This window comes from Cryptomeria japonica, chromosome 5 (assembly GCF_030272615.1).
Source record: "Cryptomeria japonica chromosome 5, Sugi_1.0, whole genome shotgun sequence".
Taxonomy (NCBI): Eukaryota; Viridiplantae; Streptophyta; class Pinopsida; order Cupressales; family Cupressaceae; genus Cryptomeria; species Cryptomeria japonica.
This window is the reverse complement of record NC_081409.1, coordinates 285793044-285819400: the sequence shown is the minus strand read 5'-3', so window position 1 is coordinate 285819400 and position 26357 is coordinate 285793044. Positions and strand designations below refer to the sequence as shown.

The 26357-nt window shown below is 34.2% G+C and overlaps 1 pseudogene; it reads right to left on the bottom strand.

Annotated features, from left to right (window-relative positions):
* Positions 1-21167: 21167 nt before the first annotated feature.
* LOC131043991 (clathrin heavy chain 1-like) lies at positions 21168-24912 on the bottom strand (annotated as a pseudogene).
* Between the last annotated feature and the right edge of the window lie 1445 nt (positions 24913-26357).

The window sequence follows — 26357 nt, the reverse complement described above, 5'->3', positions numbered from 1 at the left end:
TGATCCCTAAAAATGATAATGCTACTTCTATTAAGGATTTTAGTCCTATAACCCTATGTGATACATTGTATAAAATCTTTTCTCTAATCAGTGTTAATAGGCTCAAAAAAGTGCTAGATAAAATGATCTATATTAATCAAAAAGGCTTTGTCAAAGGGAGACATATTATGGATGTTGCTATTATGACACATGAATTGGTCCATTAGATGGAATATAGCAAAAAACCTAACATGGCTTTTAAATTGGACATTTCAAAATCCTATGAGAGGGTGTCCTGGAACTTCCTACTTGAAGTGCTTAAGAAGTTTGGTTTCAAAGATAAATTCCTAAGAATGATTACAAAATGTGTTACTACTCCAATGTTCTCTATGCTGGTAAATGGCTCACCCAAATGTTACTTCTCTTGTGGTCATGGCCTCCACTAGAGGGACCCTCTCTCTCCCAACCTGTTTATTATTGTGGCTAAAGTCTTGGGGAGAAACATCCAAAGGTTCAAAGAGATAGTGAGATTAAAGGGTGTCAAAGCTATTTCTCTTGTAAATCCTATCACTCATTAGTAGTTTGTGGATGACACTATAATATTTGGAGAAGCATATATTTCATTAGCCCAATGCTATAAAGGGATCCTTGATAATTATACCAAGATTTACGACCAACACATTATCTATGAGAAGAGAAATCTATTTTCTAAATGTCCATTCTAATCTTCAATCTAAAATCACTAGAATATTAGCCTCTAGTGCTACTTCTTTTCTAGATTCCTATCTAGGTCTACCTCTTATTTCTAAAAACCCAACAAATCTCTTTTGAAATGGAACTATTGAGAGATTTCAGAAAAATCTTTTAGGATGTAAAGGGAAACTCCTAAGTCTAGTTGGCAAAGTCCAACTAGTGAAGTCTAGTTTACAAAACATTCCAATCTACTAGCTATCTCTTTTTAAGATGCATGGATGTGTGGATGACAAAATTTAAAAAATCCAAGTGCTCCTCCTATGAATAGGCATGGAAGAAAAAACTCACATGTCCTTGGTTGCCTAGGATAAAGTTTGTAGATCAAAAAAGGAAGGGGGGTTTGGGATTAGAAAACTTAAACCTTTCAATAGGGCATTAATTTCTAAAATTTGATGGCTTTTGGCTGAAAATGTGAAATACTCAACTAAAATCTTCAAAGACAAATATCTAAATAATATCAATAGTATCATTGTTCTTCTTGACAATGAGTTGCCATCTAGATCTTTCATATATAACAATATATCCAAAATTAGGACTATTCTATGGTAGGGAGGGAAAAAATGGTTAGGAATGGATGGCATGCTAGGTTTTGGGAAGATATATGGTTAAAAGATAACACTCTTGCTGATTTGAATCAATTTAACTTGGTTAAAACATTCCTTATCGAATGTTATGGCACGCTTGTCCAAGGATATTTATCATGACAAGGAGACCAGATCAAATAGATAGAATTTATGGATCAAGTTAGGAGTAGTAAAAACATCTCTCATGCCAACAAAAGACAAATGGAGGACGCTCAACATTTATGTTCTACCTTGGGTGACTGCTCCTTTTAGGCCCCCAGAGAGAGGATGAATGGATATAACATCATAATACCTTAGGTGCCTTCTCAGTTAAATCTGCCTACAATGCATTTGGGGCTAAATCAAGGGAGCAATTCAATTGGAATCTCATATGGGTTAAAGGTTTGATTCCAAAAAATACTTTTTTGGGGTGGGTTACTGCCCATGGTAAAATTTTGACAATTGATAACTTGAAAAAAAGAGGTTTGTCGCTTGTTAATATATGCACTCTTTATTGCAAGTATCTCAAAAGTAAAGATAAAATTTTCCAACATTGCCAATTTGCAAAGGAGAATTGGGAGGAGATGCTTACTAACATCAAGATCATGTGGATCTTCCTAGGTAATATGAAAGAAATGATGGAGTAGTGGAATCATATTCATTTTACCCATCCAATTATAAGAAACTCGTGGTTCCAAATAGTCTTGTTGTGTTAGTTCACAACATGCCCAATTTTGAAAGGTAAAATGGGGACCCACTTAAAATATTGTGAAGTAAAGCCTTAAGACTTGAGAGGTTGGTAAATGAAGTAAAATTATCATGAATGACAGAAAGAAATGGAGTTCAATTCAATAAAACATGCGAAATATATTATTTTCCAAAGTAAAAAATGGCCCCTACTGCAAAATGGAATAATGGTTGAAAGAAGTGAGATTACGAAATAAGTCTCAAATAATAAAGGAATATATTTCCTCACAAGCCCATAACCTAGATAGAGTTTAATATCCCACGCATGCTAGGAGAGATAATCGCAGAAATAATGGGAAGCAAAAGGTTTGAGTGAAAGTAATATGGTAAAGAAAAAAACAAGAAATTCATAATAACCACGACTTGCTATTGTAAGAAGCTTAAGGAAAACCTTTTGAAAATAATATGCTAGGAAAATGTGAAAGATAAAGGTTAGAATATTGCCAAGGTAGGTCTAAGAAGAGAGCGGGAGGATTAGAGAAATAAACACATGAAATATTATCATAACAATAGGTGAATCAACCTAAAGCCCGAAAGATAAAAGGTTGCAGATAATAGACCTGATAATTTTGAGATTTAAGAAGACACGTGTTTGCATCATCGAAGAAGTTACATCCTGACAATATCGTACGAAGGAACTTGAGAGGACCGTTAGATTTTTGGCTCAAACCATTATCCATAATTCGAGGTTGTTTCTATTTAAACATTGTAGTAAAAATCTCTATTTATGTTGCTACTAATGAGTGTAGGTTTTTTTATACGAAAAATATGCAATGGTAAAATCGAATGAAAATCGCAAGAGGGATTACATGAAGGTGCAAGAGACTTCTCAATTGGTACGATATTCCACATCTGAAGGTGATTCGATTAGGAAAATAAGTCAGTACCCAATTGTTCAAATATCCAATTTGAATAATTCAGGTATGTAAATTGTGATTGATAATGAATTAATTAATTTAGATACTTAGAATGAAATGGTATTATGCATAATAGTAATTGGGGAGTTTTATTAAGGAGCGTAGAAACTAAAGATATGGGTACACAAAGGACGGATCTTAAACGGGAATTTGAATGGAAGCTGACACAAGTAATACCCCATGGGAAATTTTATCTGGACACACATTTGGGTGATTGCAACCACAGGGATATTATTGAGAGGATAAGAGAGCCGATTACAATGAAAGAGATGGAGAATTTGGAAAAGAGTGGATTCATACAGGACACATGGTTTCTTTTTGTTGCAGAGGCACATGAATCGATCAAACAATGTATTCGACAGTATGATGCTTGACTTTTTCAAGATATTTACAATCACAATGTGTATGCAGACCTTACACCAAGAGGAGAGGTTTTAAGGAGTTTCTAGGGATACCTATACCTGCAACAGTAATATCTAGAACGAGGGCACATTGAAAAGAAGAATTTGATGATGCAAAACTAGGTTGTGAGAGAACTATAAGAGAAGAGTGGTATGTCAAGAAGCAAGGAAGGATATTATACAAATTTCCTACCCTAGTGTTGAGAAAGGAAATGCATCCAAAAGTATCAGCCATGATAACCTTCCGGAGCAGGATTGCAGCTTAAGAGCTAAACAGGCAATTCTATGAATGGATGTTTGTCTATATATAGAGTATCAGGCATAATTTAGGGAATTTTGATTGGGCCCAATTCATTAGTGACTCAATGTATCTCTACATTGATTAAACATCACGGAATGTTTTTATGGCTTCTTACATAATTTATGCATGTGCTATTAACGCAAACATTTAGGGACAAAACCTGGTACAAATTTGGTTTATTAATATTATCCATAATTACAAAAATACCAGTCTATGCTACATTATAAGGAGGTGAATGATTACTTCACAATGAAAGTTCCAAGGAAATTGGAAGGACAAGTAGGAGAAACAGTGCTAGAAGAAGTGTAAAATGTAATTAAATATTATGGAGGATGGTACATCCAATTTCCTACTTGGTCTTATCTAAGGGCACAAGGATTATTGGGCTACACTTTCAAACTGACAAGGTATCCTTCTACATGGGCCTAGTTTACTGAGTTCTATAGGGAAATGCTAGAATTCCACGATAGCTATTTGGATTTCCATAAAAAGTTAGGGTTCAAGTTTCTTTTAAAAATGGGGGATTTTGTATATGGAGCACTGCAAAATTCAAGAAAGGAAGAAGATGATCTATTGGCAACACATTTGTCTAAGTATTTTTAATATAAAATCAAAGATTATGATCCTCTAGGGAAAATACAAGTATACATCACCAAGAAGGTAAAACATGTGTTCGATATAGAGGATTAATAGATAGATTATGCTCATTAGAAAGAGGTTAGGAGATAGAAATATCATAGGTTAATGCTAAGAAAGTTGTGGACAATAGGACCAAAGAAGACTGGGGTAGAAGTACCTCCTAAGGTAGTGGAGGATGATGAAGAAGTCTTGAGGCTAGATTATATATATGACAAGATAGAGGAGAGGCTTGTCCTGGAGCCATTGCTTGATGAACAAGAGATAATATCCATGGAAACAATAAAACAACCCATTTTAATGGCAACAAAGAGGTGGTTGGAAGAATACAAGGTTGACTTGGTGAAGCAAGGATACAAGATTACTTCAAAAAGGAAGAGAAAGAGAAGGGATATTGAAGATAATTTTGACTTCCTATTGAATAAAACGAGCAATGATATGACCAAAATAATAGAACCTAGTACTTTGATGGAGGAGGAGATAAATCAAGATGGAGTTGAAGTAGTAACTATGGATGTAGATTTGAATCAGGTAGTCTAAAGCAAGATGACAGAGCCATAGGATCAAAGTAGCAGAAACATATAGGCATTGACATCGGGAGGCACTAAAGAGCCACATAAAAGGGTCCACAAAAGCAGGTGTTGCAAGCCATACCCATAAATGTCTCCTAGTCTACAACGTAACTATTCATCTCACCACTTTCAGCAAATAATACCTTAGGCACATTTGTGGGAATGCTCAATACTGTTCAAAAAGAAGAAAATCCACATATTTTCATAGAATTAAGTCAAGTGTTTGAAAAATATCATAAAGGTAACATAGAACAATTGCGAAAAAAGTTGGATGAGGGAAAAGCTCCACAAAAGACAATGTTAGGAGTTCTTGCTGGGATGAAAGCAACCACGAGTCGAAGTATGGGGGAGAATTTGGTGAAATTCGATGGAGAGTCCACTGAATTAGAAGGTGATAACTTAAAAGACCAAAGTTTGCTTCATCAAAGTGAAAACCCACCGACATAAGAAGAGAGTATCAGTTGAAAATCCGATACTTGGCCAAAATAAACAAGTTGGGCAAGCAGAAGAAAATAAAGTGGGACCTCAAAAAAAGAAGGGAAGCATAATGAAGGAGAAACTGAGGCTAGTAAAGGTCAAGATGTAGAAATGAGCTTGGAATACCATAGTGGGAAACACAAGAATTACCACAAAAACCTCAAGTAGACAAGGGAGAGGAAAGAAAAGTTAACGAAAATAGACTAGAAGTCTTTTTGGACACTGCAGACAACGAATTGAATTTGGAATAGGGAAAGGAGTGAAATCGAGTGGATGCATCACAGATCAATTTGATCGATGATCCCATAATGGGAAAAGAAGGAGATTCATCACAAAAGGAATTTAGGGTAAGTCCGTGGGAAAATGAAGGAAAATGAGAAACACCGCACAAACATAAATTTTTACCAAGTATGGAAAGCAAAAATATTCCGTATTGGTTGCAGCAACAAACTTTTTTAGAGAGGAAATATAATTTATCCCACTAGATTTTAACAGTTTCTTGGTTGAGGAACCTAGCATGAAGAAAAGGAAAAATAAAAAGTGTGGTTCTCTATGCGAGTCAATTCTAATGGAGAGAAAGAGTTACATATTGCAGAACCAATTACCGGTAAGGGGATGAAGACTTGACTGCTCAGGATTATCAAATTACAATGGTGTAATTAGTGCGACCATCAAGGTTTGAATGTACAAGGATCACCCAAGAAGGTATAGCGATTATAGAGGACAGGTTGCGAAGAGACCAGATGAAACTTAGGGAACAAAAGGGGAAAATAGAACAATTGGTGCAATTTGTTAGAGGAATTATCCAACTAGGAATAACTCCTAAAATAATTCTATAGCACCTGATATTAATGTCAAAAGAAGAAGCTAAAGTAGTAAACAACATGAAGTGCAAAGCTGAGTTGGTAGATGAATTGATCAACAAAGTATTAACTCATGCCAAGTCTTCATTCCAGGTAACAACAACTAGATACTTCATATGGGCCAAGTAAATTTAAAGGATAGTCTGATTTAAAAATAAGCATGAAGAAGTATTGGAACAGATAGAGAGAAAAAATATTCAATTGCTAAGAATAGTTGACATTACTGAGGATGAAGTAGTGGAGCGAGGAATAATGAAGGTGGAGAAATTGCAAGAATTATGAACATGGATTGCCTCAAACACATGGAAACTTGAAAGATTACGGGAATTTATTGATAAGTTACAAAAAGCGAGACGGAATTCTGAAGATATTCAAAGGGAAAATACAACCCTCATACAAATATTGATAGAAAGATTGATAGAAGATTCAATACCTTTTGGAGAAGAAGGAATGGTCCTTGAATTTGAGGATACTTGGGACAAAAGGTTATGTGATATCGCTAAGTATTATAGTCCCTTGATTTTAAAAGACATCGAACCATTGCAAGCCCTAGTAGCAGAATATGACGAAAGGGTTATGCAAGGAGAACAGAAGACTGAACCTCTACAGAGTATTTATCGAGTCTAGGAATACAATTTATTCACAGTAAAATTTAGTGAAAATGAAGAAATAGCTCAAGTGTTGATTACTTTTGAGGAGTACTTGCTACAAAAACAAAGTGCCAATGAACTGGATATTAAAGAGATTATTCGAAACCAAATATAAGTCAAAATAGTCAAGCTATAAAATTTGAATTTTTGTATAACACTACTATAAAAGTAGATGAACCTCTTATTATTTAGTATATTTGAGAGTTATAGACTTGAGAGAGCTCTCGTTATTCCAAGTCTTTGTTCTTGATTCACTTACAGTTGTAGTTAACTCAATTCTGTTTTCTCTTTGGAAATGTTTAATATATTAAAGCTTTAGAGACAATTAATCATGGAAATCAGACTGTAACTAGTTGTTTTTGGTGAAGAAATATATGACTCTGCACAACTTTTCTAGTGTGTTGTATCACTTTCTTTGTTAATTACAATATTCTTTCAAAGATTGCACATTTTTGTGAATGGTTGAGAAATTTTTCTGACTATTCATAAAAAAATGTTCTTTATCATTTCAATCATTTTAGAAGGACACTAATTGTGAAACTCACCATAGATAGGAATTTATTTAATTTCAAGTTTGTTTTATTTCATTTCAACTATTTAAAAGAGAAATAAGTTGTGATTAACACTCTAGGGTTCTAAATATTTATAATTTCTAGAGATGATTTGGAATCCCCTTGTTAAATAGTTGATGCGAGTATACTGAGTGAAAACTACAAGGTCTAACAAAGACGTCTTGAGGCTCAGGATTGAGGTCTCTTCAATATTTCAAGTAAATAGATTTCATTTTAAGGTGAAAGTTTATTAATGTTGAGTGAACTCAAAATCCACATCAATAGATTTTGGTGCTAGAAGGAGGGCCTAGAATTTAGTGTCTCTAGATGGTTTAGTCAAATTAAGCTAGAGTATAGGAGAGTAACAAGGTCTAGGTCTTGTGATATTGGTTTTCAATTTGTAGAGTTACCTAGCAAAAGGAGTTATAGGAGGCCTAGAGCTAGTTGAGTTGGACAAGTTCCCATATCTAAAAACAAAGTCTTACCTTAAATTCATAATAATATTGTAAATAAAGTTCAAGTACCTCCTCCACCTCAACCAATGGCTTTCTTTAATGCTAACTCACCTATCAAATTTTTTTGTTTAACATGATTTACCTATGAATCTTGATAAATTGTATCCTGAGTTTCAAATCCATAGTGATGTTGAAGACCATCTTTGTAAATTTAAAGATATGTGTGGGAGGGCAAGGATTTAACATGAGGATGTAGTTTATATATTGTTTCCATATACCTTGAGTGATGACACATATGTTTGGTACATCAACTTACCCACAAGATCCATTACCTCTTGGGATCCATTAGAGAGTTCTTTCCTTTTGAGATTCATAGCTCTTATAGATCTCACAAATTTATAACATCAATTTAAACTAATTCACCGAGAACAGTATGAGCCTATTAGTTGTTTTAATGATAGATTTCATAGAGTCTATTCCAAACTTGGGGTTGCATACACTTTGGTAGAACCTATGGCACTATCAGTGTACTATGCAGCCTTAGATCCTTTGACCTTAATGTTTGTGACAAGGAAAGTTAATTTGGTGACAAATCTTTTAGAAGCTTATACGGAAGCCATAAGGATGAATAAATAATTGAGGCATATTGGAATTCGTCCAGCTATTGGATTTAATAATCAAATGATACAACGTATAGGAAATCCCATGAAACCAGTTGTGCTGTTATAGAATAGTAGACCTGTTGTAGTTCTCCAAAATACATTCCAAAATCAAACAGTTTCAGATAGTAGTAAATCCATAGTACTACATCCTAGACTTGCTATTATGGAAGTTCCTACAAATAGAGGGTTATTTTTCTCTTGAAATTTTGAGATTAATGGTAGAGAAATATTGGATATTGATGTTCTTAAGATATGCTATTGTCATTGATGTCAACATATTCCTGTATTTTTTATGAAGCCATGGTTCGGTGGGTCCTCAAAGAGAACTAGCCATATCATGCAACAAGAGTAATACAATAGAAAGAACAACAACACATAGAAATATTATAGAATCAAACATCCACATTGTCATACATTCATCATAGAACATTTGGTAATCAATCGGTTACATGTAGGCTAACATGCCAGATTACAATCCATTCAAAACTCTCAAAGCTATCCAGTCCTCTAATCATGAATCTAGATCTCCCTACTGATCGATATATCCCTATAATGACTACAAAAAATAATATATATCCTCTGAAACACATCCGGGTCGGCCACAAAAGATTACATTAACCAAGGAAGGAAAATGAAGCATATAAAACATGTTGTATACACATAAAAAATTAGCTATCAGTAATTAAATAAATATTTTATATTTATTTAATAATTATTCTTCTATTAAATAGTTAATTTCAAAATATTAATTTATTTAATTCATTTTTCGTATCTATCTATTAATTAATATTTTATTAATTAATTCATTTATCCTATTCCTCTAGTTAATTAAATATCTAATATTTAATTATCTCCTCCAAGTCAATTAAATATCTAATATTTAATTATCTCCTCCAAACAATTAAATATCTAATATTTAATGATTATTCTCCTATCCTATAGTCTCAAATATTAAATAATTCTCAAAATTATTTAATTCCTTTTCTAACTCACCCTCCATCTCCACTTCATCTTCCCTTTGCCAACTCATCCATCATGTGGCTAAGGAAATTAATATTTATTAAATATTAATTTATCATTTATCTTCAACTACCAAAATTTAATGAAAATTGTGTATGTACTCATATTTCATAACCATTTCCTATATTCTCTCCAACACCCCCTACATCTTAGGAAGGACTTGAGTCCACTTGTCCTTTGATGCCTAAATTTCCTCCAACCATCCCTAGATTTCCTTAGTCAACAACCCAATCAAGGTGAGATGAGTGACACTTGTCTTCTCCTTCCCCCTTTCTCTCAACCTTCACCTTTGCTCATAGCCATTCAAATCTACAGATCTCATCAGGACTGTTGATCTGAGCCACATCATCTTATCCTCTCAAAGTCTATAAAATCAAGAGATTCGGTTGAGAGAGAGTTAGTATTCAAATTAATCATATGCATCTATGAGTTTTTAAAGCAAATATCAAATAGCAATAGCAATTATCATATATCATAATCATTTTAGCATAATCATGTAGTATGTGCATATCATAGTATCAGTTAACTACAAGTTATCAGTCCATTCTTCATATGCCATCTTGGAAGCCATCAGTGCATTTTCTAAGAGAACACCATCTACAACCAAGAATAGTGGAGTTAGGACATAAGCCATGAAGGTGATATTAGTATTTTATTTTATATGTACTTCATGTAGTTTCATTGGTTGAGTTTGGATTTATTGTAGTATTTCCATTTTTATTTTGTGAAACTAACTTATTGCAGTTAACATTCTGAGGATGAAATTCAAGTCGACACACAGGTTTGCCCCAAAAGGTGAAGATCTCATCTGCAAAGAACAATCTAGAAGTGTGGACCACAAAGGAAGGTCAGCTAAGGGCCTAATAGTATTGAGTGTGGTGGAAAACTGATCTGTATTCCAAGAAATATCTTGCAAAAAGAAGAAATCTCCAACTTAGATGATAAGCTCAAAACAACTCCTAGACCTAGAAACAGTTACTCTAGAAGGAACAACTCACCAGAAAAGAACCCAAATGAACTAGAAATCTAGAATAATGCACAATAACACACCTAGAACCTAAAAAAATCTGATCTGTAATGAAAGATAGACAACTACCAGAGTACACTAAAAGAAACACAGAAAACTGCTACATGAACTAAACAAAAACAAAATGAAGGAAATATTTTTGGTTGATGCAAGACTGCTCATAGAACGGGAATGTTCCTGCATCAGACACCCCAAGTAAAAAGAGATGTTCCATGAGTGGCAACTCGTTAAAATCAAAAAGGATTTAGAATATAAACCCCATGCTCATTTCTAATCCAAACATCTTCTTTGTCTATAAAGCACTTCCTTTCCTCTTCCAGAACCTCAACCATATCCTCCAACTTCTGGTTCTCTTTGTTATTCATTTCTTGCTTCTTACTTGCATGTTGTCTCTGCTTACTGCTTCTCTCTTTACACTGTAACTTAATTTATTTCTACCACAAGACTTCATTTGGTCTGCCACCATAACCTTACTGCCATCTGGCTCCATCCTACTATCAGACTTATCTACTTGATCCTTCTGCAAATCCATGGCACCAACCGATGTAGCCTCTGCAACCAACTTCTCATTACTACAACTCTTTTCAAGACTCAAATTTCTCACTTCTTCCTCTTCTCCCCCAAGGAAGTCAAAGTTAACTTTTGCCTAGCCTTCTCAATAGTGACTAGGTTTCTTCTACAATCATAAATAGCTCTTTTATGAAACTACCAAGGTCTACCCAACAAAACATGACAAGAACTCATAGACACAACATCACATAAGACCTCCTCTCTAAAAGGTCCAATAGTTAAATTCACTAATAACTACTCCTTTAGTTATATTTTTTTATCATCTTGTAACCAACTCACCTTATAAGGAAAAGGGTGCTTAAACCTCTACAATCCAAGCTTCTCCACCATCTCCTTAGATGCCAAATTATTAGTACTTCCATTATCCACAATAACCTTACAACACTTACCACCCGATTTGCATACAGTCCAGAAAAGACTACTTCTCTGAGTAGGTTTGGTATCTTCACTGCTCTGCTCCATCAAGTTTCTCCTAAACATAAGATATTCTCACTACTCCGCTGCACAATTAGATTCAGTGACTCTAGCTTCCTAATCCTCATTTTCCACATAATTTCTTGCTACCCATGTCTTGCATTCAGAAGATCTATATCCGATCTCTCCACACTTGAAACATCTGCCCAAAAATCCTCTATTTCTACTGCCACATGCTTGTCTCTCTATTGTCCAATCCAGTTCTTTATTGCACTTAGGTTTAGGTCCTTTATCTACTTTCTACTTCTCTAAACCATCACTCATTTGCCCCTTATAATTCTCTTTTTCTCTAGGGTTATTCTATTGTCTTCTTTTCACTTTCTCCTCATCTTTCAAAGCATACTGGTAAGCCTCCTCAATTATAGAAATCTTTAGCATACTCATCTCATCTTGAATGTTAAATGCAATTCCATTTATGTATCTAACCATCTTCTCCCTATCCATCTCTCTATGTCCAAATTTGATCATCACCTTGTACAATTCCTCGGCATACTCTTTCACAGCCATGTTTCTCTATTTCAGGTTCTGCAACTTCTTGACAATTCTAAATCATAGTCTCTCGAAATGAACTCAGCCTTTAATCGTGAAACCATCTATCTCAACTAGGTGATCTTTATTTCACCATTCTCCCTCTATCTTTTTGCAACTCTTTCCACCATAAGGCAACATACCCTTTCAATTTAGTTTGTGCCAACCTAACCTACTGTGGTTCCTTAATATCCTCAAATTCAAAGTTGTCCTCCAACTCTCCAATCCAATCAATAAAATCCTTTGGATTCAGCATCCCAAAAAAAAATTGAACCTCCACTTTATGTATTTTAATTTCTTTTGCCACTTCTCTTAGAAATCTTTCCTCTCTTCCATCTCCCGGTCCTTCGACCTCTTCTGCCTAAAGCTCTTCTTTGAATTCTTCATATTCATTCCCAAACTCAGGATTCCTCTGCAAACCAGCCAATGCATTCAGGATCTCATTCCTCATCTCATTCTTGAAGTCCTCCATCATCTGCTCTACCTTTCAGGAATTCATCATTCTAGGTGGCATCTCCTCATTGTCTTTGGTGCAACTGCCTCAACTTGACGATCTGACTGCATTTTTCAATTGCCTCACACTTGGCAATCTATTGAACACACTTGCAACCTACTTCCACTTGATGATCTGTTCACACAAAGGAATGCCTCAAGGTTCACAACCAGCTCTAATACCCCTTGATGCAGCCATGGTCTAGTGGATTCTCAAGGAGAACTCACCAGATCATGTAGCAAGACTAACATGATGGAAGCAACAACAATATATAGAAATATTATAGAATTAGACACCTGCATCATCGTATATTCATCATAGAACATCTAGTAATCAATCGGTTACATGCAGGCTAACATGTCAGATTACAATCCATCCAGAACTCTTAGAGTTATCCAGTCCTCCAATCATGAATCTAGATCTTCCTACTAATCGATATATCCCTCTAATGACTACTGAAAATAATATATATCCTCCAGAACACATTCGAGTTGGCCACAAAAGATTACATTAACCAAGGAGGTAAAATGAAATTTGTAAAATAGGTCGGCCCCAAAAAGTGAAGATCTCTTCTGCCAAGAACAATCTGGAAGTGTGAACAACAAAGGAAGGTCAGCCAAGAGCCTCATAATATTGACTGTGGTGTCAAAATGAGCCACAATCCAAGAAAGTTCTTTGGAAAAGTAGAAATCTCCAACTTAGATGATAAGCTCAAAAACTATTTATTCTGGAACCCTAAAACAGTTACTCCAGAAGGAACAACTCATCAAAAAAGAACGCAAATGAATTAAAAAATATGGAATAATGCACAATAACATGCCTAGAATTTGAAAATCTAACCCCCAACGAAAGATAGATAGCTACCATAATACATTGAAAGAAACATAAAAAAACTACTACATGAACTGAACAAAAATAAAACTAAGAATTTTTTTTTGGTTCATGAAAGATTGCTCATAGATCAGGGGTGCTCCTGCATGAGTTTTGGTATTGTAGAGAGTTGTTTGGTGATCTGGCATTTGCAGTGAGTTGATATGGTTTGTTTATCTTGTTGGCAATATGTTGGATTTGGTTAAGTATTGTCATTGATGTCAACAGTGTATCCCAGTTGGACGCTATCTTGGTTGGACCTATCTCGGTTAGTCTTGGTGATCATCTTGGTTTTGGCTATGATTCTAATCTAGTATGATCAGATCTCTGGAATTAGTTTTGGATCCTTACTCTAGATGGTTATTTGTTTCCCATATTCTATTGGTTCATGTTTTCGTGCTCTAGTAACTATCACTTATGTTCCCAGTTGGTATTTCCCGGTACCGATTAACTTTACCAGTAAGTGTTATTTGGTGTTTTGGTCAGATGATTTTTGTTCTGCTTATGGAATTAGTTTCTATCATGTTCAAGGTGCTTTTTGATAATATTTTAAGTGTTTGGTGACTTTTCTTTAGCTCGCCTACTATTATGGTGGTCCTATTTGGATCCGGTTAGACATTCTGTGTTACGTCAATAAGGGTTTCTACCGGTTGGTGAAGCGTGTTGTATTTTTGTCTTAGTGGAATTTCCAGCGGATTCAATTATTTGGTTACTTGATTTAGGTCCATGAGATGTAATGTAAATTATAATATTGGTCCGGTGATACCATGTAATGTAATTTTGTTATTATGGGTTTATGGATTTAGGGTTTAGCCGACCTTGTCAATAAGGTTGAGGATCTGTATTTGTAAGTGACTTATTCATGTAATTTGAATATTGATACATGGATGGGATCTATGGTTATGTATATATTATCAGAGGAAGGTTTATGTGCAAACAAGTGATATATCATTTGGTGAATGTTTTTTAATTGTAGGGAAAACATATGTGCTTAACCAGAACTATATCAAGCATTAGGAGTTGATACTTTCATAGTTCATTCTTTTTGGATTGTAGTCCAATGTTTTTATAAGTCAGTGAGACTTATTTTTGTGATTAGCAGTGAGCTCTAGGCGGTTGGCCTGATTGCAAGTGCAATCTCATTGTAATTTCACATACCATTGTAGAAGTATTGTTTGATTATGGGTAGGGTTTCCCACCATGGTTTTTCCCTTTACCAGGTTTTGCACGTCAAAATATTGGTTTTGTGTGTAATATACTTTCATGTTCTATTCTTTATTGTGATGGTCTCTTTGTGCTCTGGTTTAATGGTTTAAATATACATTAGTTCTGATTTCTGATGGTATACTAATTCACCCTCCCTCTTAGTTTACTCCCGATATTAGATCTATCTAACAATTGGTATCAAAGGAAGGTCCTCTCTGCATAAGCTTAACCACTTGAGGAGATCCAATGGCAACTGCATCTAGTTCTATATTCAATTCCTATCAGAAGCAAAGTCCCATATTTGATGGTACAAATTACAAAATATGGAAGTAGCGAATTAATATTCATCTCAGACGTCTTGGAGCTAAAGTTTGGGAGATAGTGGAGAAAGGTATATACCTCATGATCCTAATTTTGGAACATCGACACCTACTAATGAATAGAAGAAGGCTAAAAATGATGTTATAGAAAAAGAAGCATTGTTAAGTGCCCTATCTGATGAAAAGCTATTGAATGTCATAGAGTGGGAGAATGGAAAGTTGATCTAGACAAAGCTTGAAACTCTTTATGAAGGTGACTAGGCTGTGAAAATTGCAAAACTTGAAGGTTTCCAGGAAAGGTATGAAACTTTGAAGATGGAAGAAGATGAGAAGATAAGTTCTTTCATGGATAGAGTAAATGACAAATGTTATAGGAATCAAATGTTATGGTGGATTGGTTAGTGAGGATGAGATAGTGTCAAAGGTTCTGAGAGTTATACCTTCGGATTATAACATGAAGACTAGTGCAATCAATGAACTTCAGACAATGTCAAGTACCCCTATTACCAGAGATACATTGCTTGGGAAATTGACTTCTTTTGAGCTTGAGAAACTTGGAGATCAGAGTGCTATTAAAATTAAGACTGCATTTAAAGCATCTGCCTATGGTAGGCAAAAGATATGGAGGACATTGAAAGAAAAAAAATAAAATTTGAAGAGCTGGAAGCCCTAATTGCTAGAGGAAGTCCTAAAGGATCAACTGGAAGTAAGTATGAAGGAAAATTCCTTTTAAATATTTTTCATGCAATAAGATTGGTCAATTTTCTTCTAGATGCCCTAAAAGAGCTGCTAGGAATCATGAAAGATTTGTGAAGAGTTATAAGCCTAAACCAGAATATCAGAGTAGACCTAGATTCACAAGGAATAAGGATAAATCATGTTATTATACTAGTGATGATGATTTTGGTATTATTGATGATGATGAACCTAAGTGGAACTCGTAATGGAGCTACCTCTGGTAAGGACTAGATTTTTATTTCTATCAAGGATGATTATCCAGATTCTATCATTGAAACAACTCATACTACCTGCTAAAATTGAAGAAATGGATGAATGGGTTATAGATAGTGGATGCTCACATCACATGACTGGTGACAAGAGAAAATTTCTATCATTATAACAATTTGATAGCAGATTAGTAAGATTTTAAGACAACAAGGGATGTATGATCAAAGGCAATGGAACAATATCATTAGATGACAAGACTAACACTGATAATATTTATTATGTTGAAGGCTTAAAGAATAATCTTTTAAGTGTAGATTAAATAGTAGATGAAGGATTTCATTTACAATTCAAGGATGGGAAATGTAAGATCATTAATAGATCTAGAGAGGAAATTACTTCTAAAACTCAGACCAATGGAAACAACTTTCATTTGAACTCTAGTGAGAAAGGTTGATTGATTTCTTAGATTGCTAAAAGCTGGTTATGGCATAAGAGGATGTGTTATGTAAATATTGATTGCATAGTGAAGATCAGTTCAACATGGGCTATTAGAGATTTGCCCAAAATTGTCAAACCTCATAATTCGGTATGTAGAGAATGTAAAATGGGTAAGCAAGTCAAAACTTCTTTTAGAAGCATATGTGATAAATCTAATGAAATTCTTGATCTTATTCATACTATTCTGTGTGGACCGGCAAGGACTAAAATTTTTCAAGGTGACATATACTTTATGTTACCTATTGATCTGATTATTCTAGAATGATGTGGGTAGCATTTTTGAAAGAAAAATCTAAAGCTTTTGAGAAATTCAAATTTTTTAAAGCTAAGGTTGAGACTGAGACAAGACTAAAGATAAAGTGTTTGAGATCAGATCAAGATGGTGAGTTTACATCCGATGAATTCAAAAACTTTTGTGAGAAGAATGGAATCAGAAGACAACTTTTTGCACCTAGGACTCCAAAATAGGATGAATTGGTGGAAAGGAAGAACAAAGCCATATTGGATGCGGCAAGGACTATGATGAGTGAAGCTAAATTGTCTAATATTTATTGGAGGGAAGTTGTCAATACAACTGTATACACTTTTAATAGAGTACACATAAAGGTGATACCGGTAAGACTCCTTGTGAATTATGGTTTGGTCATACTCCTACTATCAGATATTTTAGAATTTTTGAAAGTAAATGTTACATTAGAAGAGATGATGCATTGGAAAAAATTGATCCTAGAAATGATGAAGGAATATTTTGTGTTATTCTACGAAGAGCTAAGCATATAGATGTTATAACAAAAGATTGAATAGGATAACAAAGACCATAAATGTCAAGGTGGATGAACATGGCAGTAATCAGATCAAATCAATTTGACTGTGGACTGAAAGATTAATTTATCACACCTAAACTAGTAATGCATAAATTTGCTTAGAACAGTGAACCCGTCACTCTAGTAACATCAGAAAACTCAACTATGACAAAGGAACAACAAAAAGAGTCAGTAAATCAACAAAATTAAAAGACTCCCAGGTATGTGAAACTAAATCATTCTGAAGATCACATCATTGGAGATAAAAGCAAAGGTATCATGACTAGGAGAAGGCTAGCTACTGAAGAGGTATGTTTGATTTCTCAAATTGAACCAAAATCATTTATTGAAGCAAGTAAATATGAAAATTGGATAAAAGCAATGGAACAATAATTAGATTAGATTGCAAAGAATAAGACATGGGAACTAGTTCCTAGACCTAAAGACAAGAACATTATTGGAGCTAAATGAGTTTACAGGAATAAATTGAATGAGAAAGGTCAAATTGTGAGGAAAAAGGATAGATTGGTTTGTAAAGGTTATTCACAAAAATAAGGGGTTGATTATGGTGAGACTTATGCCCTAGTTGCAAGAATTGAAGTAACAAGACTTTTTCTTGCTTATGCTACACACAAGAACTACAAAGTATATAAGATGGATGTCAAATGCGCATTTCTGAATGGAGATCTTGAAGAGGATGTCTACATTGATCAACCTGATGGATTTCCTTTATCAAAAGACAACAAGATGGTTTACAAATTAAAGAAAGTTGTATATGGACTAAAACATGCTCCTAGGGCATAGTATGCTAGATTGGACAAATATCTTTATAAGGTTGGTTTTAGCAAAGGTAATGTTGATAGTAACATATATTATAAAATTGAGCATGATGACATACTGATCATTGAAGTCTTTTTAGATGATATCATTTTTGGAGGAGAAGATCGTCTAAGCATGAAATTTGTTGATGATATGAAGACTGAATTTGAAATGTCTATGATTGGTGAGATGAAATTTTTCTTAGGTTTGCAGATTACTTAGACTGATATAGGTATTTTCATTTGTCAAACTAAGTATGTGAAGGAGTTACTTAAGAAATTTGGACTTAATAATTCCAAACATATTGATACTCCTATGATAGCCAGTTGCAAATTATCAAAGGATGATGTATCCCCTAAAGTGAATCCATGTAGATATAGGTCAATGATTGGTGGATTGTTGTACTCAGACTAGACTTGATATTATGAATGTTGTTTGTATTTCCTCTAGATTTCATTCTAATCCTATAGAAACTCATGATATTATTGTTAAGAGAATATTCAGGTATTTGGAAGGTACAATAGACCTTGCTATGGTATCCAAAGAATGATGACTTCCGATTATGTTCATATGTATATTATGATTGGGAAGGAGATGTGGATGATAGGAATAGCACTACTGGTAGTGCATTATTTCTTGGGAAGAAGTTGGTTTCATGGCTTAGAAAGAAAAAATCATGTACTTCATTTTCTACCTCTGAAGCAGAATATGTAGCTGCTGCTACCAACTATACTCAGATTTTATGGATGAAACAAATGTTAAAAGATATAAGGGTAGGGTATGATGAGCCTATTGTTATTCACTTTGGTAATACTGCTGCTATTGATATATCAAAGAATCTAGTAATTCATTCCAAATCAAAACACATTTCTATAAGGTACAATTTCTTGAAGTTAAAGTTTGAAGCAAAGGAAGTCAAATTGGTTTATGTGCCTACTAAGGAGTAGATTGTAGACATTCTAACTAAACCATTGCCTAAAGATACTGTTGAATAACTCAGAGATCAGTTGGAGGTTACCAACCCTCCAGAAGAGACTTAGAGATGCAAGAATGCATCAATCCGGTAAGCTTATTAGATATTTTCTTTGATTTGGGTTGATGAGATGATGATACTACTCAGGGGGAGTAGTCAACTATTTGGTTCACTATTTTTGACTTGGTATAAATCCTTTGTCATTTATTTCAAAGGGGGAGAGGTGGTATTCATGTGAAAATCAATCATATCTTTGAGGGAGAATGTTATCATTCCTTGGCACTTGGATGTTTTTCACATTCAGTGTTGCCATCAATACCAAAGGGGGAGATTGTTGGCAATATGTTGGATTTAGTTAAGTGTTGTCATTGATGTCAACACTATATCTTGGATGGAGGCTATCCTGGTTGGACCTATCCCAGTTAGTCTTGGTGATCATCTTGGTTTTGGCTATGAATCTTATCCATTATGATCAGATCTCTGGAATCAGTTTTGGATCCTTACTTTGGATTGTTATTTGTTTTCTACATATTGTTGGTTCATGTTTTGGTGCTCCTGTAACTATCTCTTATGTTACTGATACAGGTTAGCTTTACTGGTAAGTGTTATTGCTATTTTGGTTAGACAGTTTTGGTTCAGCTTATGGAACTAGTTTCTATCATGCTGAAGGTGCTTCTTGATCATATTCTGAGTATTAGGCGACTTTTCTTTGGCTGGTGTCCTTTTATGGTAGTCCTATTTGGATCCAATTAGACTTTTGTGTTACTTCACTAAGGGTTTCTATCAGTTGGTGAAGCATGTTGTATTTCGGTCTTAGCTGAATTTCTGGCAGATGAAATTGTTTGGTTACTTGGTTTAGGTCCATGCTATGTAGTGTAAATGATAATATTGGTCCGATGAAACTATGTAATGTAATTTTTGTTATTATGGGTTTATGGGTTTAGGGTTTAGCCGACCTTGTCAATAAGGTTAATGATCTATATTTATAGTTGACTTATTCACGTAATTTGAATATCGATACAAGGATGGGATCAATGGTTATGTTTGCATTATCAGAGAAAGTTTTATGTGTGAACAAGTGGTATATCATTCGGTAAAGTTTTTTTGTTTTGTAGGGTAGACATATGTGCTTAATCAAAACTATATCAAGAATTAGGAGATTCTCAATAGAACATTTGAGGCTCAATTTCAATGGCAGTTTGTTAGGATTTTGACTACAATTCGTCAGACTGCTGATGAGAAACATTGTCAAAAAATTGTAGTCGGACATTCCGATGGTGCTCAAGACCGTCAAAATTCCAACGTCATCGAAGAGTCTTCCGATGACAACCATGACTTCCCTTAGCCATCGGTAAAACTCATTAAGTCATCAGAATTCCAATGACTTCCAGGTAATGTTCCAATGGTTTGGGCTTTGGAATAAATTGGTTGGGCATTGGATTTCCAATGGCCCCCTCACTGCTTAGCCATCAATAAAACTTGATAAGTCATCGGAATTCCAATGGCAACCAGGGCATTCGCACCGATGAGGATGTTGTATGTGCGACGGTTCAGGCATCAAAATAAATTGGTTGGGCATCGGAATTGAGACAAGCTCGTTACTGTTTAGTCATCGGTAAAACTTGATAAGTCGTCAGAATTGCAATAGAAACTAGGGCATCCGTACCGATGAGGATGACGTATGTGCAATGGTTCGGGTGTCGAAATTCTGATGGCCCCCTCACTTCTTATCTGACGAGGATGTTGTCGGACATACAATATCCTCGTCAGATGCTTGGCGGATGGAAACGTTTCCACTTATTGACCAATATGATAATACTAAAGAATCATTATTCAGTATCAACCAGCCAAATGATAATAAAAATAATTTGACAATCTAAGCATGCAAGGGTTCGGGCATTGGATGCTTGGTGGATGAAAATATTTGAACTGATTGACCAATACGATAATACTAAAGATTCATTATTTTGTATCAACCAACCAAACGAGAATAAAAATAATTTGACAATTTAATCTTTCCACTCGAAGACCAGCCTCAAAAAACCATGTATGATTGAAGAATTGTGTCCCATGTTAAGTTCTTCAATCCCATCAATATCCACCCATAGGTAGCATACCATAAGCTAGCATGGGAGGAATTGCCATTCCACTCATACTTGGTTGAAAGAAACCTTTGATGCCCACTCCCTTGCTAGGAATTAGAGATGCTGGCAAAGGAAGAGGAAGAAGCCGAGCATATATATTCTTTAAAGAAAATAGGCACATATTTATTTCAACAAAAGATTTAAAATGTTTATTAAAGAGAAAGTTTAAATATTCACAGAATCATTAGAATATATCAAGACCCTGAAGTAGGTATGGAAACACAAAGTCAATCATATTATTCATCAAGATAATTTCCAAAGCCACATCTTGTCTGATCAATTCATAGCATGTGAACAAGCATGAAGCAAAGCATTCTTTCTTTCCCTATAGTTCCAAATTTAAAAGTAAGCCTCATTTCAATGCCCCAATGCAAAATGAAAATTCAAAATATACTTTATCTTGTGAGAGAGAACAACGCACTATATATTTTACCAATTATATACCTGTTCCACAAAACATACCAGCAATTCCTTTGTAAGTTCATGATCACCCAATTGAGAACTATTTTCCATTGCATCCTTGTAAAGATTATCCTTTTTAGCCAATGCAATATGTTAGGACATAATTTTTCTATAATTTCCTTAATTATGCTCTTAAAAATATGATTTTCTATAATTTCCTTAATTATGCTCTTGAAATGTTATTGGAGGTGTTGGAAAAGTAAGGGGAAGACGCTGAGCATACATATTTTGTAAACAAAATAGGCACATATTTATTTGAATTTTTAAAAATCATCAGTAGAGCAGAACAAGTGCTCCTTGAGGCTCAATTAAGCAAAATACATACCTGTTGAGCAACAAGATCTTTCTCTTCTTTCTCCTTGGACTTCTCTTCTTGGATAGCCTCTAACTTGTTCCACCAAGTACCTGTTCCACCAAGTACACTAGCAATTCCTCTGCAAGTTCACGATCAGCCGATTGAGAACTAGTTTCCATTGCATCCTCGTAAAGATTATGCTTTTTAGACAATGCAATATGTTAGCACCTAATTTTTCTATAATTTCCTTGAAAATGCTATTTTATATAGTTTCCTTAATTATGCTCTTAAAAATTCTATTTTCTATAGTTTCCTTAATTATGCTCTTAAAATGCTATTGGAGGTGCTGGCAAAGCAAGGGGAAGAAGTTGAGCATACATATTATATAAAAAAAATAGGCACTATTTATTTGAATTTTTAAAAACCGTCAGTAGAGTAGAACAAGTGCTCTTTGAGGCTCAATTAAGCAAAATGCATACCTGTTGAGCAAAAAGATCTTTCTCTTCTTTCTCCATGGATTTCTCTTCTTGGACAGCCTCTAACTTGTCCTTAACAAGCTCATCAACTTTTGTCATGTACTCTTGAAGGAACTTTGAAAAATATTTTTTTTGAATATTAACTATTTAATTTTGTAGAAGATTTAAAACGTTTATTAAAGAGAAACTTAAAATATTCACAAAATCATCAGAGTATATCAAGAACCTGAAGTAGGTATAGAAAAACAAATTCAATCATATTATTCATCCAGACAAGTTTGAAAGCCACATCTGGTCTGATCAAGTCATAGCATATGAACAAGCATGAAGCAACCATTTTCTCTTGCCCTACGGTTCCAAATTGCAAAAGTAATACCCATTTCAATGCCCCAATCCAAAATAAAAATTCAAAATATACTTTAGCCTATGAGAGAGAACAACCAACTATATGTTTTACCAATTGTATACTTGTTCCACAAAATAGATGAGCAATTCCTCGGCAAGTTCATGATTACTTGATTGAGAACTAGTTTCCATTGCATCATTGTAAAGATTATCCTTTTTAGAGAGTGCAATATGTTAGCACATAATTTTTCTATAATTTCGTTCAAAATGCTATTTTTCTATAATTTCCTTAATTATGCTCTTAAAAATGCTATTTGCTACAATTTCCATAATTATTCTCTTAAAATGCTATTGGAGGTGCTAGCAAAGCAAGGGGAAGAAGCTGAGCATTCATATTTTGTAAACAAAATAGGCACATTTACTTGATTTTTTAAAAACCATCAGAAGTGTAGAAGAAGTGCTCCTTGAGGCTCAATTAAGCAACATGCATTCCTATTGAGCAACAAGATCTTTCTCTTCTTTCTCCTTGGATTCCTCTTCTTGGAAAGTCTCTAACTTGTCCTTAACAAACTCATTAACTTTTGTCATGTATTCTCGAATGAACTTTGGAAAATAATTTATTTTAATATTAGCTATTTAATTTTGGAAAAGATTTAAAATGTTTATTAAAGAGAAACTTAAAATATTCATAGAATCAATAGAGTATATCAAGAACCTGAAGTAGGTATTGAAACATAAAGTCAATCATATTATTCATCTAGGAAAGTTCCAAAGCCATATCTGGTCTAATGAAGTCATCGCATATGAACAAACATGAAGAAAATCATTCTTTCTTGCCTTGTAGTTCCAAATTGCAAAAGTAAGCCCCATTTCAATGCCCCAATCCAAAACGAAAATTCAAAATATACTTTAGCGTATGAGAGAGAACAACCAACTATATGTTTTACCAATTATATCCCTGTTCCACAAAATATACCAGCAATTCCTCTGCAAGTTCATGATCACCCGATTGAGAACTAGTTTCCATTGCATCCTCTTCAAGATTATCCTTTTTAGATAGTGCAATATGTTAGCAACTAGTTTTTCTATAATCTCCTTAAAAATGCTATTTTTCTAAAATTTCCTTACTTATGCTCTTAAAAATGCTAATTTTTATAATTTCCTTAATTATGCTCTTAAAATTCTACTAGAGGTGTTGGACAAGCAAGGGGAAGAAGCTAAGCATACATATTTTGTAAAAAAAATAGGCACATATTTATTTTAATTTTTAAAAACTGCCAGTAGAGTAGAACAAGTGCTCCTTGAGGCTCAATTAAGAATAATGCATACCTGTTGAGCAACAAGATCTTTCTCTTCTTTCTCCTTGGATTTCTCTTCTTGGACAACCTCTAACTTGTCCTTAACAAGCTCATCAAATTTTTTTGTGTATTCTTGAATGAACTTTGAAAAAGATGTTTTTTGAATATTAGCTATTTAATTCTGCAGAAGATTTAAAATATCTACTAAAGAGAAACTTTAAGTATTCATAGAATCATCAGAGTATATCAAGAACCTGAAGTAGGTATGGAAACAAAAAGTCAATCATATTATTCATCTAGGCAAGTTCCAAAGCCCCATCTGGTCTAATCAAGTCATAGCATATGAACAAGCATGAAGCAAAGTATTCTTTCTTGCCCTGCAGTTCCAAATTGCAAAAGTAAGCCCCATTTCAATGCCCCAATCCAAAATGAAAATTCAAAATATATTTTAGCCTATGAGAGAGAACAAACAACTATATGTTTTACCAATTGTATACCTGTTCCACAAAATAAACTAGCGATTCCTCTGCAAGTTCATGATCATCCGATTGAGGTGCGGAGGCCTGGCAAATAGGTTCTTGAGATTGATCAAAGTGCACAAGTAAATATCAGAAAGGGTAAAGATGCCACGCAGAACATAGTTTTTATTCATATTGTATTAAATCCATTATCATTTTTTGTATCTTAAAGAAAGAGTTGAAAATGATTGAAATTTCACATTATCGGTATAAGTTATATCGATGAGGGCACTTAAACTAATAAAGACCAATTTTGCATCAGGATACCATATACCGATGAGAGAATATAGCAAGCCATTGTTGTACTCATTGGAAGAAGTTATATTGATCAAGGAGAAAAGTTGAGGTGAATTGATCCATCAACAAAGACTATACCGATATGACCCATCGACATAGTAAACACTAGCGGTAGTAGTGGAGAATTGTCTTGCCGATAGTCAATGAGGGTATTAGTAAGACTTATATCGATAAGAGTGGCGAAAAGAAGAGTTCATCAGTATAACCAAAGTGATCAGTATGTGTTACTTTGAGCCACCCTAACGCTTGAAGAAATCATTAGTGAATCATATACCGATGGAACATACTCTATCAATAAGACTTTTCTTATCAGTATATTTCATTTCGGATTACCTCGATACCCTGTGAAGGAGTGGACTGATTGAGTGGTGCAAAGACACTACCGGGAAGACTGATGGTGATGAGGCTGGTTGCATCGGTATAACCAAAGCAATTGGTATGCCTTAGTTTGAGCCACCCCAATGCCTAAAGAAATCATTGGTGAAACATATACCAATGGAACATTGGCAACACCTGAAGAATAATACATTAAATATATGAAGACTGCAAGATTTGTAAACAAGGATGAACCTTTATTAAGATTTGTAAAGAAATATGAACCTTTATTAATTGTTCGATGCTAATCTTAATGATACAACAGTATGAAGGAGAATAAGGAAGGTAGGTTTTCATGCAGGACAAATGTATGGAAATTTGTGACTTGAGGGCAGTGTAAGTGATAAACTAGTATAGTCCTTACAAAAGATAGTCCATGGAATTTATTTATTCAGATTGCTTCAATTTGCTATCTCATGTTGTCAAATTTCATGTTGTCTTATTGGTCTTTGTAGTGTCCCTACTTTGAAATATAATTTAATAACAGTAAATTAAAATAAAAGTGATCAAATTAGATCAAATGAGAACTTCTAATTGTGCAACTAAATACTTTATTAACAGTTTAATAAACTATTATTACAATCATATATACATACAAAACTTATGATTATTCACTCTAAAGAGAGAGCAATAGTATAGATAGGGAAAGGCCTGTGTAAATAACACTTGCATTAAAAAAGCAAGTTCACAAGTCCAAAGAAGGAGTAGTTTTAATGTATAGAACATGGTCATCACCTGCACTACCTCCAATACCCTGATCATGTCCACTAGGTTGATAATGACACATGAAATTCTGTAAAAACAACATGTACATATTCTAGTTAGTGACATAAAAGAGTATAAAATATAAACCATTATTGAACTTGTATTATAATTAAATCTTGCATTACTGCTTACTTGCATGTTTTTTGTTGCTTGCATCAATTGATTTAGCCTATCTTTTATCTCATGAGTCTGAGGGGTTGTGCATACCAAAGCAACAATCTCTTTATTAATTTTTGTGATAGACATTTTTATCACTTCTACAGGGTTTGTGGAAATTGTGTAGTCCTCATCACTTAATACTGTGCT